This window comes from Syngnathus leptorhynchus, unplaced genomic scaffold (genome assembly GCF_054491065.1).
Source record: "Syngnathus leptorhynchus isolate UIUO unplaced genomic scaffold, UIUO_Slep HiC_scaffold_127, whole genome shotgun sequence".
In the NCBI taxonomy this organism is placed as follows: domain Eukaryota; kingdom Metazoa; phylum Chordata; class Actinopteri; order Syngnathiformes; family Syngnathidae; genus Syngnathus; species Syngnathus leptorhynchus.
In genome coordinates, this window is record NW_028232094.1 from 123909 (window position 1) to 138890 (window position 14982).

Genomic DNA, 14982 nt, shown 5'->3' on the forward strand with positions numbered 1-14982 from the left:
CTCCATAGCACCAGAGCTCCATAGCTCCATAGCTCCAGGGCTCCATAGCTCCATAGCTCCAGGGCTCCATAGCTCCAGGGCTCCAGGGCTCCATAGCTCCAGGGCTCCATAGCTCCAGGGCTCCAGGGCTCCATAGCTCCATACCTCCAGAGCTCCATACCTCCAGAGCTCCAGAGCTCCATAGCACCAGAGCTCCATGGCTTCAGAGCTCCATAGCACCATAGCTCCATACCTCCAGAGCTCCATAGCTCCATAGCTCCATACCTCCAGAGCTCCATACCTCCAGAGCTCCATACCTCCAGAGCTCCATACCTCCAGAGCTCCAGAGCTCCATAGCACCAGAGCTCCATGGCTTCAGAGCTCCATAGCACCATAGCTCCATACCTCCAGAGCTCCAGGGCTCCATAGCTCCATAGCTCCATAGCTCCATAGCTCCATACCTCCAGAGCTCCATAGCACCAGAGCTCCATGGCTCCATAGCTCCAGCCTGGGTGGCTGGTGGCTCCATAGCTCCATACTTCCATAGCTCCAGTCAGAGAGTTGGCGAAAATTGCACTAAGTGCGAAAGCCCATTCATTTACAACGGCGTGTCCACAAGGCGGCGACATTTCCCCGTTACCGGTGGCTGCGCGGCGGGTGAGTGACAGAGCTTATCCGAGCGGCTGGAACTCTGCGCCGGCGTGGTCGAGCGTGAGGCCTCGGCCCTTTGGCTGCCTGGTACCTAAAACACTTCCATTGATCCAGCCACGGAGGGTGCTGGCTGGTGGCTCCATACCTCCATAGCTCCATAGCACCAGAGCTCCATAGCTCCATAGCACCAGAGCTCCATGGCTTCAGAGCTCCACAGCACCATAGCTCCATACCTCCAGAGCTCCAGGGCTCCATACCTCCAGAGCTCCAGAGCTCCATAGCACCAGAGCTCCATGGCTTCAGAGCTCCATAGCACCATAGCTCCATACCTCCAGAGCTCCAGGGCTCCATAGCTCCATACCTCCATACCTCCAGAGCTCCATACCTCCAGAGCTCCATACCTCCAGAGCTCCATAGCTCCATAGTACCAGAGCTCCATGGCTTACGAGCTCCATAGCACCATAGCTCCATACCTCCATAGCTCCAGGGCTCCATAGCTCCATACCTCCAGAGCTCCATACCTCCAGAGCTCCATACCTCCAGAGCTCCATAGCTCCATAGCACCAGAGCTCCATAGCTCCATAGCACCAGAGCTCCATAGCACCAGAGCTCCATAGCACCAGAGCTCCATAGCTCCATAGCACCAGAGCTCCATAGCTCCATAGCACCAGAGCTCCATAGCTCCATAGCACCAGAGCTCCATAGCACCAGAGCTCCATAGCACCAGAGCTCCATAGCTCCATAGCACCAGAGCTCCATAGCTCCATAGCACCAGAGCTCCATACTTCCAGAGCTCCATAGCTCCATAGCTCCATAGCACCAGAGCTCCATAGCTCCATAGCACCAGAGCTCCATAGCTCCATAGCACCAGAGCTCCATAGCTCCATACCTCCAGAGCTCCATAGCTCCAGGGCTCCATACCTCCAGAGCTCCATAGCTCCATACTTCCAGAGCTCCATAGCTCCATACTTCCATAGCTCCATACTTCCATACCTCCAGAGCTCCATACTTCCATAGCACCAGAGCTCCATACTTCCATAGCACCAGAGCTCCATACCTCCAGAGCTCCATAGCTCCAGCCTGGGTGGCTGGTGGCTCCATAGCTCCATACTTCCATAGCTCTAAGTCAGAGAGTTGGCGAAAATTGCACTAAGTGCGAAAGCCCATTCATTTACAACGGCGTGTCCACAAGGCGGCGACATTTCCCCGTTACCGGTGGCTGCGCGGCGGGAGAGTGACAGAGCTCATCCGAGCGGCTGGAACTCTGCGCCGGCGTGGTCGAGCGTGAGGCCTCGGCACTTTGGCCGCCTGGTACCTAAACACTTCCATTGATCCAGCCACGGAGGGTGCTGGCTGGTGGCTCCATACCTCCAGAGCTCCATACCTCCAGAGCTCCAGAGCTCCATAGCACCAGAGCTCCATGGCTTCAGAGCTCCATGGCTTCAGAGCTCCATAGCACCATAGCTCCATACCTCCAGAGCTCCAGGGCTCCATAGCTCCATACCTCCATAGCTCCATAGCACCAGAGCTCCATAGCTCCATAGCACCAGAGCTCCATGGCTTCAGAGCTCCATAGCACCATAGCTCCATACCTCCAGAGCTCCAGGGCTCCATAGCTCCATACCTCCAGAGCTCCATACCTCCAGAGCTCCATACCTCCAGAGCTCCATAGCTCCATAGCACCAGAGCTCCATAGCTCCATAGCACCAGAGCTCCATAGCACCAGAGCTCCATAGCACCAGAGCTCCATAGCTCCATAGCACCAGAGCTCCATAGCTCCATAGCACCAGAGCTCCATAGCTCCATAGCTCCATAGCACCAGAGCTCCATAGCTCCATAGCTCCAGGGCTCCATAGCTCCATAGCTCCAGGGCTCCATAGCTCCATAGCTCCAGGGCTCCATAGCTCCAGGGCTCCAGGGCTCCATAGCTCCATACCTCCAGAGCTCCATAGCTCCATAGCTCCATACTTCCAGAGCTCCATAGCTCCATAGCTCCATACTTCCAGCCACGGAGCATGCTGGCACTTCCACCTTGCTTGCTAAGTCGGCGTGATCTTGCCCAAAAAGTCCCTCCTCACCTCCAGCTGGAAGTGGAAAAAAATCCTCCACCTGCTTGGCCGAGGTTCTGGAAGCCAGCAGCTCGCAGAATGTTGCCAAAGTTTCACTGGAAGGAAAAGAAAAGAGAAGACCGAGTGCGCATTTCACCTACCGCCGAATGTCCACAAGAGGGAAGTGTCACTCCGTCGCAGAATCTGCGCCGACGCACTCGGCACCCTTCGAATTTATGGTGCCGGTGCGGGTGTTCTGGGTGCAAAAAGGCCGCCCAAGTGGTAGAAAAAAAATCAGACTTCGTCTCTTAGGTCGAAATTAATGCCAAGTTTTGAAATGCGCTGGCAGGGGTGGACCAGGGCCCGTTAGAAGTGCTTAGCCGAGGTCCTGGAAGCCTAACCCGGCGTGATCTTGTGCAAAAAGCCGCTGCTGAGCTCCAGCTGGAAGTGTAAAAAGAACCGGGCTGGATCAAAAAAAGAACCGGGCGGCCCGTTAAAATTGCTTAGCCGAGGTCCTGGAACCCTAACCCGGCGTGATCTTGTGCAAAAAGCCGCTGCTGAGCTCCAGCTGGAAGTGTAAAAAGAACCGGGCTGGTTCAAAAAAAGAACCGGGCGACCCGTTAGAAGTGCTTAGCCGAGGTCCTGGAAGCCTAACCCGGCGTGATCTTGTGCAAAAAGCCGCTCCCGAGCTCCAGCTGGAAGTGTAAAAAGAACCGGGCTGGATAAAAAAAAGAACCGGGCTGGATAAAAAAAAAAGAACCGGGCGACCCGTTAAAATTGCTTAGCCGAGGTCCTGGAAGCCTAACACGGCGTGATCTTGTGCAAAAAGCCGCTCCCGAGCTCCAGCTGGAAGTGTAAAAAGAACCGGGCTGGATAAAAAAAAGAACCGGGCGGCCCGTTAAAATTGCTTAGCCGAGGTCCTGGAAGCCTAACCCGGCGTGATCTTGTGCAAAAAGCCGCTCCCGAGCTCCAGCTGGAAGTGTAAAAAGAACCGGGCTGGATCAAAAAAAGAACCGGGCGGCCCGTTAAAATTGCTTAGCCGAGGTCCTGGAACCCTAACCCGGCGTGATCTTGTGCAAAAAGCCGCTGCTGAGCTCCAGCTGGAAGTTTAAAAAGAACCGGGCTGGATAAAAAAAAGAACCGGGCGACCCGTTAGAAGTGCTTAGCCGAGGTCCTGGAAGCCTAACCCGGCGTGATCTTGTGCAAAAAGCCGCTGCTGAGCTCCAGCTGGAAGTGTAAAAAGAACCGGGCTGGATAAAAAAAAGAACCGGGCGGCCCGTTAAAATTGCTTAGCCGAGGTCCTGGAAGCCTAACACGGCGTGATCTTGTGCAAAAAGCCGCTCCCGAGCTCCAGCTGGAAGTGTAAAAAGAACCGGGCTGGATAAAAAAAAGAACCGGGCTGGATCAAAAAAGAACCGGGCGACCCGTTAAAATTGCTTAGCCGAGGTCCTGGAAGCCTAACACGGCGTGATCTTGTGCAAAAAGCCGCTCCCGAGCTCCAGCTGGAAGTGTAAAAAGAACCGGGCTGGATAAAAAAAGAACCGGGCTGGATCAAAAAAAGAACCGGGCGGCCCGTTAAAATTGCTTAGCCGAGGTCCTGGAACCCTAACCCGGCGTGATCTTGTGCAAAAAGCCGCTGCTGAGCTCCAGCTGGAAGTTTAAAAAGAACCGGGCTGGATAAAAAAAAGAACCGGGCGACCCGTTAGAAGTGCTTAGCCGAGGTCCTGGAAGCCTAACCCGGCGTGATCTTGTGCAAAAAGCCGCTGCTGAGCTCCAGCTGGAAGTGTAAAAAGAACCGGGCTGGATAAAAAAAAGAACCGGGCGGCCCGTTAAAATTGCTTAGCCGAGGTCCTGGAAGCCTAACACGGCGTGATCTTGTGCAAAAAGCCGCTCCCGAGCTCCAGCTGGAAGTGTAAAAAGAACCGGGCTGGATAAAAAAAGAACCGGGCTGGATCAAAAAAAGAACCGGGCGACCCGGTAAAATTGCTTAGCCGAGGTCCTGGAAGCCTAACCCGGCGTGATCTTGTGCAAATAGCCGCTGCCGAGCTCCAGCTGGAAGTGTGAAAAGAACCGGGCTGGATAAAAAAAAGAACCGGGCTGGATCAAAAAAGAACCGGGCGACCCGTTAAAATTGCTTAGCCGAGGTCCTGGAAGCCTAACACGGCGTGATCTTGTGCAAAAAGCCGCTCCCGAGCTCCAGCTGGAAGTGTAAAAAGAACCGGGCTGGATAAAAAAAGAACCGGGCTGGATAAAAAAAAGAACCGGGCGACCCGTTAAAATTGCTTAGCCGAGGTCCTGGAAGCCTAACACGGCGTGATCTTGTGCAAAAAGCCGCTCCCGAGCTCCAGCTGGAAGTGTAAAAAGAACCGGGCTGGATAAAAAAAGAACCGGGCTGGATAAAAAAAAGAACCGGGCGGCCCGTTAAAATTGCTTAGCCGAGGTCCTGGAACCCTAACCCGGCGTGATCTTGTGCAAAAAGCCGCTGCTGAGCTCCAGCTGGAAGTTTAAAAAGAACCGCGCTGGATAAAAAAAAGAACCGGGCGACCCGTTAGAAGTGCTTAGCCGAGGTCCTGGAAGCCTAACCCGGCGTGATCTTGTGCAAAAAGCCGCTGCTGAGCTCCAGCTGGAAGTGTAAAAAGAACCGGGCTGGATAAAAAAAAGAACCGGGCGGCCCGTTAAAATTGCTTAGCCGAGGTCCTGGAAGCCTAACACGGCGTGATCTTGTGCAAAAAGCCGCTCCCGAGCTCCAGCTGGAAGTGTAAAAAGAACCGGGCTGGATAAAAAAAAGAACCGGGCGACCCGGTAAAATTGCTTAGCCGAGGTCCTGGAAGCCTAACCCGGCGTGATCTTGTGCAAATAGCCGCTGCCGAGCTCCAGCTGGAAGTGTGAAAAGAACCGGGCTGGATAAAAAAAAGAACCGGGCTGGATCAAAAAAGAACCGGGCGACCCGTTAAAATTGCTTAGCCGAGGTCCTGGAAGCCTAACACGGCGTGATCTTGTGCAAAAAGCCGCTCCCGAGCTCCAGCTGGAAGTGTAAAAAGAACCGGGCTGGATAAAAAAAGAACCGGGCTGGATAAAAAAAAGAACCGGGCGGCCCGTTAAAATTGCTTAGCCGAGGTCCTGGAAGCCTAACCCGGCGTGATCTTGTGCAAAAAGCCGCTCCCGAGCTCCAGCTGGAAGTGTAAAAAGAACCGGGCTGGATAAAAAAAGAACCGGGCTGGATAAAAAAAAGAACCGGGCGGCCCGTTAAAATTGCTTAGCCGAGGTCCTGGAAGCCTAACACGGCGTGATCTTGTGCAAAAAGCCGCTCCCGAGCTCCAGCTGGAAGTGTAAAAAGAACCGGGCTGGATAAAAAAAGAACCGGGCTGGATCAAAAAAGAACCGGGCGACCCGTTAAAATTGCTTAGCCGAGGTCCTGGAAGCCTAACCCGGCGTGATCTTGTGCAAAAAGCCGCTCCCGAGCTCCAGCTGGAAGTGTAAAAAGAACCGGGCTGGATAAAAAAAAGAACCGGGCTGGATAAAAAAAGAACCGGGCGACCCGTTAAAATTGCTTAGCCGAGGTCCTGGAAGCCTAACCCGGCGTGATCTTGCGCAAAAAGCCGCTGCTGAGCTCCAGCTGGAAGTGTAAAAAGAACCGGGCTGGATAAAAAAAGAACCGGGCTGGATAAAAAAAAGAACCGGGCGACCCGTTAAAATTGCTTAGCCGAGGTCCTGGAAGCCTAACACGGCGTGATCTTGTGCAAAAAGCCGCTCCCGAGCTCCAGCTGGAAGTGTAAAAAGAACCGGGCTGGATAAAAAAAGAACCGGGCTGGATAAAAAAAAGAACCGGGCGGCCCGTTAAAATTGCTTAGCCGAGGTCCTGGAAGCCTAACACGGCGTGATCTTGTGCAAAAAGCCGCTCCCGAGCTCCAGCTGGAAGTGTAAAAAGAACCGGGCTGGATAAAAAAAGAACCGGGCTGGATAAAAAAAAGAACCGGGCGGCCCGTTAAAATTGCTTAGCCGAGGTCCTGGAAGCCTAACCCGGCGTGATCTTGTGCAAAAAGCCGCTCCCGAGCTCCAGCTGGAAGTGTAAAAAGAACCGGGCTGGATAAAAAAAAGAACCGGGCTGGATCAAAAAAGAACCGGGCGACCCGTTAAAATTTCTTAGCCGAGGTCCTGGAAGCCTAACCCGGCGTGATCTTGTGCAAAAAGCCGCTCCCGAGCTCCAGCCGGAAGTGTAAAAAGAACCGGGCTGGATAAAAAAAGAACCGGGCTGGATAAAAAAAAGAACCGGGCGGCCCGTTAAAATTGCTTAGCCGAGGTCCTGGAAGCCTAACCCGGCGTGATCTTGTGCAAAAAGCCGCTCCCGAGCTCCAGCTGGAAGTGTAAAAAGAACCGGGCTGGATAAAAAAAAGAACCGGGCTGGATCAAAAAAGAACCGGGCGACCCGTTAAAATTGCTTAGCCGAGGTCCTGGAAGCCTAACACGGCGTGATCTTGTGCAAAAAGCCGCTCCCGAGCTCCAGCTGGAAGTGTAAAAAGAACCGGGCTGGATAAAAAAAGAACCGGGCTGGATAAAAAAAAGAACCGGGCGGCCCGTTAAAATTGCTTAGCCGAGGTCCTGGAAGCCTAACCCGGCGTGATCTTGTGCAAATAGCCGCTGCCGAGCTCCAGCTGGAAGTGTGAAAAGAACCGGGCTGGATAAAAAAAAGAACCGGGCTGGATCAAAAAAGAACCGGGCGACCCGTTAAAATTGCTTAGCCGAGGTCCTGGAAGCCTAACCCGGCGTGATCTTGTGCAAAAAGCCGCTCCCGAGCTCCAGCCGGAAGTGTAAAAAGAACCGGGCTGGATAAAAAAAGAACCGGGCTGGATAAAAAAAAGAACCGGGCGGCCCGTTAAAATTGCTTAGCCGAGGTCCTGGAAGCCTAACCCGGCGTGATCTTGCGCAAAAAGCCGCTGCTGAGCTCCAGCTGGAAGTGTAAAAAGAACCGGGCTGGATAAAAAAAGAACCGGGCTGGATAAAAAAAAGAACCGGGCGACCCGTTAAAATTGCTTAGCCGAGGTCCTGGAAGCCTAACACGGCGTGATCTTGTGCAAAAAGCCGCTCCCGAGCTCCAGCTGGAAGTGTAAAAAGAACCGGGCTGGATAAAAAAAGAACCGGGCTGGATAAAAAAAAGAACCGGGCGGCCCGTTAAAATTGCTTAGCCGAGGTCCTGGAAGCCTAACACGGCGTGATCTTGTGCAAAAAGCCGCTCCCGAGCTCCAGCTGGAAGTGTAAAAAGAACCGGGCTGGATAAAAAAAGAACCGGGCTGGATAAAAAAAAGAACCGGGCGGCCCGTTAAAATTGCTTAGCCGAGGTCCTGGAAGCCTAACCCGGCGTGATCTTGTGCAAAAAGCCGCTCCCGAGCTCCAGCTGGAAGTGTAAAAAGAACCGGGCTGGATAAAAAAAAGAACCGGGCTGGATCAAAAAAGAACCGGGCGACCCGTTAAAATTGCTTAGCCGAGGTCCTGGAAGCCTAACCCGGCGTGATCTTGTGCAAAAAGCCGCTCCCGAGCTCCAGCCGGAAGTGTAAAAAGAACCGGGCTGGATAAAAAAAGAACCGGGCTGGATAAAAAAAAGAACCGGGCGGCCCGTTAAAATTGCTTAGCCGAGGTCCTGGAAGCCTAACCCGGCGTGATCTTGTGCAAAAAGCCGCTCCCGAGCTCCAGCTGGAAGTGTAAAAAGAACCGGGCTGGATAAAAAAAAGAACCGGGCTGGATCAAAAAAGAACCGGGCGACCCGTTAAAATTGCTTAGCCGAGGTCCTGGAAGCCTAACACGGCGTGATCTTGTGCAAAAAGCCGCTCCCGAGCTCCAGCTGGAAGTGTAAAAAGAACCGGGCTGGATAAAAAAAAAGAACCGGGCGGCCCGCTAAAATTGCTTAGCCGAGGTCCTGGAAGCCTAACCCGGCGTGATCTTGTGCAAATAGCCGCTGCCGAGCTCCAGCTGGAAGTGTGAAAAGAACCGGGCTGGATAAAAAAAAGAACCGGGCTGGATCAAAAAAGAACCGGGCGACCCGTTAAAATTGCTTAGCCGAGGTCCTGGAAGCCTAACACGGCGTGATCTTGTGCAAAAAGCCGCTCCCGAGCTCCAGCTGGAAGTGTAAAAAGAACCGGGCTGGATAAAAAAAGAACCGGGCTGGATCAAAAAAGAACCGGGCGACCCGTTAAAATTGCTTAGCCGAGGTCCTGGAAGCCTAACACGGCGTGATCTTGCCCGAAAGTCGGCCTCTATACTTCCATTTTAGGTACCAGGCGCTCATAGTGTGTTGGTCCCACTAGTCAGTGTACTGGTCCCACTCGCTAGTGTACTGGTCCCCCTAGTCAGTGTACTCATCCAGTTACCCCCCGTTTTCCAAAACACAATCGGCACGTATAAGGGGGGGACTCCTGAGAGAGATGAGGTATATGCCAGCGCAACACCAATCCGCTCCGCGCTGGTTCCCATGTCGGCTACGGATGAATAAAACCAGCCTGTCCCCCCTGGAGCTCACGAGACACGGAATTTTTTCTAAGTGCCAACGGCTCTTCCGAGCAAACGTGTCCGCTCCGGCTGGTTCCCCCGTCGGCCTCGAATGACGAAAAATGCCGGTCTCCGCCCGGAGCTCATGACAAACGAAAAATTTTCTAAGTGCCAACGGCACTTGCGAGCGAATGTGTCCGCTCGGCGCTGGTTCCCGGGTCGAACCCGGAAGACGAAAAACGCCGGTCTCCGCCCGGAGCTCATGACAAACGAAAAATGTTCTAAGTGCCAACGGCACTTGCGAGCGAATGTGTCCGCTCGGCGCTGGTTCCCGGGTCGAACCCGGAAGACGAAAAACGCCGGTCCTCGCCCGGAGCTCATGACAAACGAAAAATTTTCTAAGTGCCAACGGCACTTGCGAGCGAATGTGTCCGCTCGGCGCTGGTTCCCGGGTCGGACCCGGAAGACGAAAAACGCCGGTCCTCGCCTGGAGGTCCCAGCAAAATCGGCGAAAAAACGACTAAGTGTCAACTTTCGAAAAAACGGCTAAGTGTCGACTTTCGAAAAAACGGCTAAGTGTCAACTTTCGAAAAAACGGCTAAGTGTCAACTTTCGAAAAAACGACTAAGTGTCGCCTCTCTGAAAAAACGGCAGAGTGCCCACGGCTCTGCGGGGCTTGTGAGTCCGCCCCGCGCCGGTTCGGCGGTCGGCCTCAAAAAGCGAAAAATCAGCCTCTCTCCCTGGAGCTCACCAAAAATTTGTCGAAATTTTTCTAAGTTCTCCTCGAGGTACCAGGGGGTGAGGTACCCGGGCTAAGATGCAGTACCTTTTTTGGTCTTCAGGTGCGCCAGAGTACAATGAAATGGTCCCAGTAGTCAGTGTACTCATCGACTTTCCCCCCGTTTTCCAAAGCACCTCGTTTACGAGTATGGAGGAGATGGTGCTGGTCTCCCCACGGCGTCGGACACGCCGCCCTCGACAGCACAAGGTCGGATAGAAGACCTGGAAAGCGCCGTGGCACGCGCTGGAGGTGGGCACTGTGGCGAAAAAACGACTAAGTGTCAACTTTCGAAAAAACGACTAAGTGTCAACTTTCGAAAAAACGGCTAAGTGTCAACTTTCGAAAAAACGACAAAGTGTCACCTCTCTGAAAAAACGGCAAAGTGTCAACTTTTGAAAAAAACGACTAAGTGTCAACTTTCGAAAAAACGACTAAGTGTCACCTCTCTGAAAAAATGGCAAAGTGTCAACTGCGAATGTGGTGGTGCATGGAAGGAAGTGGAGGACGGCCGCCTCCTTAAACACAGGCCGAAGAGGAGCGTCAGGGCCGGCTCCTTAAACACGGACCGAGTGTCGCCCTTAACACAGACCAAGCGGAGGACGGCCGCCTCCCTAAATACAGGCCGAACCGGAGCGCGAGGGCCGCTCCTTAAACACGGACCGAGTGTCGCCCTTAACACAGACCAAGGGGAGGACGGCCGCCTCCTTAAACACAGGCCGGAGAGGAGCGTCAGGGCCAGGCTCCTTAAACATGGACCGAGTGTCGCCCTTAACACAGACCAAGCGGAGGACGGCCGCCTCCCTAAATACAGGCCGAACCGGAGCGCGAGGGCCAGGCTCCTTAAACACGGACCGAGTGTCGCCCTTAACACAGACCAAGGGGAGGACGGCCGCCTCCTTAAACACAGGCCGGAGAGGAGCGTCAGGGCCAGGCTCTTTAAACACGGACCGAGTGTCGCCCTTAACACAGACCAAGCGGAGGACGGCCGCCTCCCTAAATACAGGCCGAACCGGAGCGCGAGGGCCGCTCCTTAAACACGGACCGAGTGTCGCCCTTAACACAGACCAAGGGGAGGACGGCCGCCTCCTTAAACACAGGCCGGAGAGGAGCGTCAGGGCCAGGCTCCTTAAACACGGACCGAGTGTCGCCCTTAACACAGACCAAGCGGAGGACGGCCGCCTCCCTAAATACAGGCCGAACCGGAGCGCGAGGGCCAGGCTCCTTAAACACGGACCGAGTGTCGCCCTTAACACAGACCAAGGGGAGGACGGCCGCCTCCTTAAACACAGGCCGGAGAGGAGCGTCAGGGCCAGGCTCCTTAAACATGGACCGAGTGTCGCCCTTAACACAGACCAAGGGGAGGACGGCCGCCTCCTTAAACACAGGCCGGAGAGGAGCGTCAGGGCCAGGCTCCTTAAACATGGACCGAGTGTCGCCCTTAACACAGACCAAGCGGAGGACGGCCGCCTCCCTAAATACAGGCCGAACCGGAGCGCGAGGGCCAGGCTCCTTAAACACGGACCGAGTGTCGCCCTTAACACAGACCAAGGGGAGGACGGCCGCCTCCTTAAACACAGGCCGAACCGGAGCGCGAGTGTCGCTCCTTAAACACGGACCGAGTGGAGGACGGCCGCCTCCTTAAACACAGGCCGAACAAAATGACACAAAGTGTCAACTGCGAATGTTGTCCATCCAAGGAAGGAGCGTGATGCCCGGCCGGCTCCTTAAACACAGGCCGAGAGTCGCCCCGGACGGTCCGCCTCGCGGCGCCCGCCCGCTCGGATAAAATGACACAAAGTGTCAACTACGAATGTTGTCCATCCAAGGAAGGAGCGTGATGCCCGGCCGGCTCCTTAAACAAAGGCCGAGAGTCGCCCCGGACGGTCCACCTCTCGAGGCGCCCGCCCGCTCGGATAAAATGAAACAAAGTGTCAACTACGAATGTTGGCGCTCCCCGCGCCGCCCCGCAGGCCCCGGCGCGACCGTACTGCGGCGAGACCGAGACGACCCGGAAAAAGCATCCATCCCACCTAGCCACGATCCACGGAGGCCGAGCGAGCGGCTGAGTGTCGGGCGCCGCGCGTGCGAGCGTCCGCCGGCCGCGCCGGTCCTTCTGCGAATGACGTTTCTCAAACCCTCCGGCTTGATAGCGGCGGCACCACGGGAAGCCGTCCACACACACCGTCCGACCTCTATCCGAAAAGCCTTCCCGACCAACCGCGGTCGCGGGGGCGTCTGTCGCTCCGCATCGGGGGGGCGTATGGCTTCCGCGCTACGCGCTGCGGGCTCGGGGGGGCCGCAACGGCTGAGTCTGACTCGGCCGGGGCGCAGCTTCCCTCCCGGCAGTCAGCAATAGTGCCGATCGCGCCTGCCACCAGCCCCCTCCCCGACGGGTTCGTCGGCGCCGGCTGGCCACCGTCCGCCTTCGTTCCCCGAGGGTTCCCAACCAGCGCCGATCCAACTCCGCATCCTGGCCGCACGCAGTGCGTGCCTCGCGCGGGTAAGTCGCCGGCGCAGCGCCGCAGCTCCCGACCCCCGCGTACGGGAATAGTTGAGGGCCTCAGCGGGCCGCACCGACCGAGTCCGACTCGGGCCGGGGCGCAGATTCCCGCCTGGGTGACCGAACGTTCTCTGCTCGGGCCGGAGGGCCGACGCCCGTCCCCCCCCGTCGTCCCCCACGGACCGCCTCCGAGGCCACTTCGCACGGCTCATCCTCGGCCCCCTACCAATGCTTAATCGATGGGGCCGCCCGGCCGGATTCGCGCCCCCCTGTCCACCGCCAGTCTCCCCAGACTAACCCGAGTTACCGCCCAGCTCGCCTAACCTTGCACTCGCTCTGCCAAACGGTCGTGTAGTCGGCGGGCCGTCCTACGGGTCGCCCTCCGGCCCCAAACGCGCGGCGGGATAGCGGCAAGGCGGCGGCGGCGGCCAGCGGCGTCGGGGCGCTCGCACCGGAGAAGAGGCGTCTTACGAGGCCGGGTGCAGCTCCCTCTCGTTTACTTGCTGAGTAGCGGCGCTCGAAGGTTCCGCGGCGAGCGCGGCTCAACCCACCGAACGTCCCCCTGCAGCGGGCTCCATCGAAGGGCCGTCCCGCCGGATTCGCACCACCCTGTCCACCGCAAAGTCGTCCAACCGACTGCACGAGTTACCGCCCGGTTCGCCTAACCTTGCATCGCCCCGCCAAACGAGCGAGTTGCCGGCCGTCCTACGGGTCGCGCACCGGCAACCCACACGTGCGGAGGGCTAGCGGCAAGGCGGCGGCGGCGGTCAGCGGCGTCGGGGTCAAACTCAGCACCGGACAGGGGGTGTCTTACGAGGCCGGGCGCAGCTCCTCTCGTTTAGGGGTCCGCGAGGGTCGCGTTCGAGGTTCCGCGTCCTCGGCTTCGGCTGCGCCGGGTCCAGCCCAATCCATCTCACCCCGCGGCAGCCTCAGACCACCTAGAGCCCCCGCGAACCGCGGCCGGCGTCCGGAAAACAGTCGCGCGAGCCCCCGCTCCGGCGGGCCGGCGAGCGAGAGGCGCTACCCAGCCACCCTCTCTCCTACCTGGTTGATCCTGCCAGTAGCATATGCTTGTCTCAAAGATTAAGCCATGCAAGTCTAAGTGCACACGGCCCGTACAGCGAAACTGCGAATGGCTCATTAAATCAGTTATGGTTCCTTTGATCGCTCCTCAGTTACTTGGATAACTGTGGCAATTCTAGAGCTAATACATGCAAACGGGCGCCGACCTCCGGGGACGCGCGCATTTATCAGACCCAAAACCCACGCGGTGCCCGGGCGCGCGGGCCCAGGGGTCGCGCCGGCGTTCACGCGCCGCGCCGCGGCCCTCCGCGCGTCCGGCCCGGCCTCCCTTGGTGATCCTCGATAACTTCCAGCCGATCGCCGGCCCTCCGCGGCGGCGACGTCTCATTCGAATGTCTGCCCTATCACCTCCGACAGGGAGGCAGCCTATCAGGTCTAAATGACTTGCATACGACCTGATTCTGGGTCAGGGTCTCGTAAGTAGCAGAGCAGCTACATCGCTGCGATCTATTGAGAGTCAGCCCTCGATCCAACCTTTTGTCGGCCGGTGTCACCTCCGGGGGCCGGTCGGCATCCCCCCTCCGGGGTGGGCCGCTACCAGGGGCGTCATCGGACTTTGAAGAAATTACGCCGCGGCGGAAGACAGCGGGCGCGCCCGGGGATGAGGCAGCATCCCTGGGCCGCGGAGGGGAGGAGGCAGCCTCCCCGGGGCGGAACTTAGTCTCCGTAGAATGACGGCGGGCGTGCGTAAAGGGCGCGTCCGGGGATGAGGCAGCATCCCCGGGCCGCGGAGGGGAGGAGGCAGCCTCCCCGGGGCGGAACTTAGTCTCCGTAGAATGACGGCGGGCGTGCGTAAAGGGCGCGCCCGGGGATAGCCCATTCATTTACAACGGCGTGTCCGCCAGGCGGCGACATTTCCCCGTTACCGGTGGCTGCGCGGCGGGTGAGTGACAGAGCTTATCCGAGCGGCTGGAACTCTGCGCCGGCGTGGTCGAGCGTGAGGCCTCGGCCCTTTGGCTGCCTGGTACCTAAACACTTCCATTGATCCAGCCACGGAGGGTGCTGGCTGGTGGCTCCATACCTCCATAGCTCCATAGCACCAGAGCTCCATAGCTCCATAGCACCAGAGCTCCATGGCTTCAGAGCTCCATAGCACCATAGCTCCATACCTCCAGAGCTCCAGGGCTCCATAGCTCCATACCTCCAGAGCTCCATACCTCCAGAGCTCCATACCTCCAGAGCTCCATAGCACCAGAGCTCCATGGCTTCAGAGCTCCATAGCACCATAGCTCCATACCTCCAGAGCTCCAGGGCTCCATAGCTCCATACCTCCAGAGCTCCATACCTCCAGAGCTCCATACCTCCAGAGCTCCATAGCTCCAGAGCTCCATAGCACCAGAGCTCCATAGCTCCATAGCACCAGAGCTCCATAGCACCAGAGCTCCATAGCACCAGAGCTCCATAGCTCCATAGCACCAGAGCTCCATAGCTCCATAGCACCAGAGCTCCATAGCTCCATA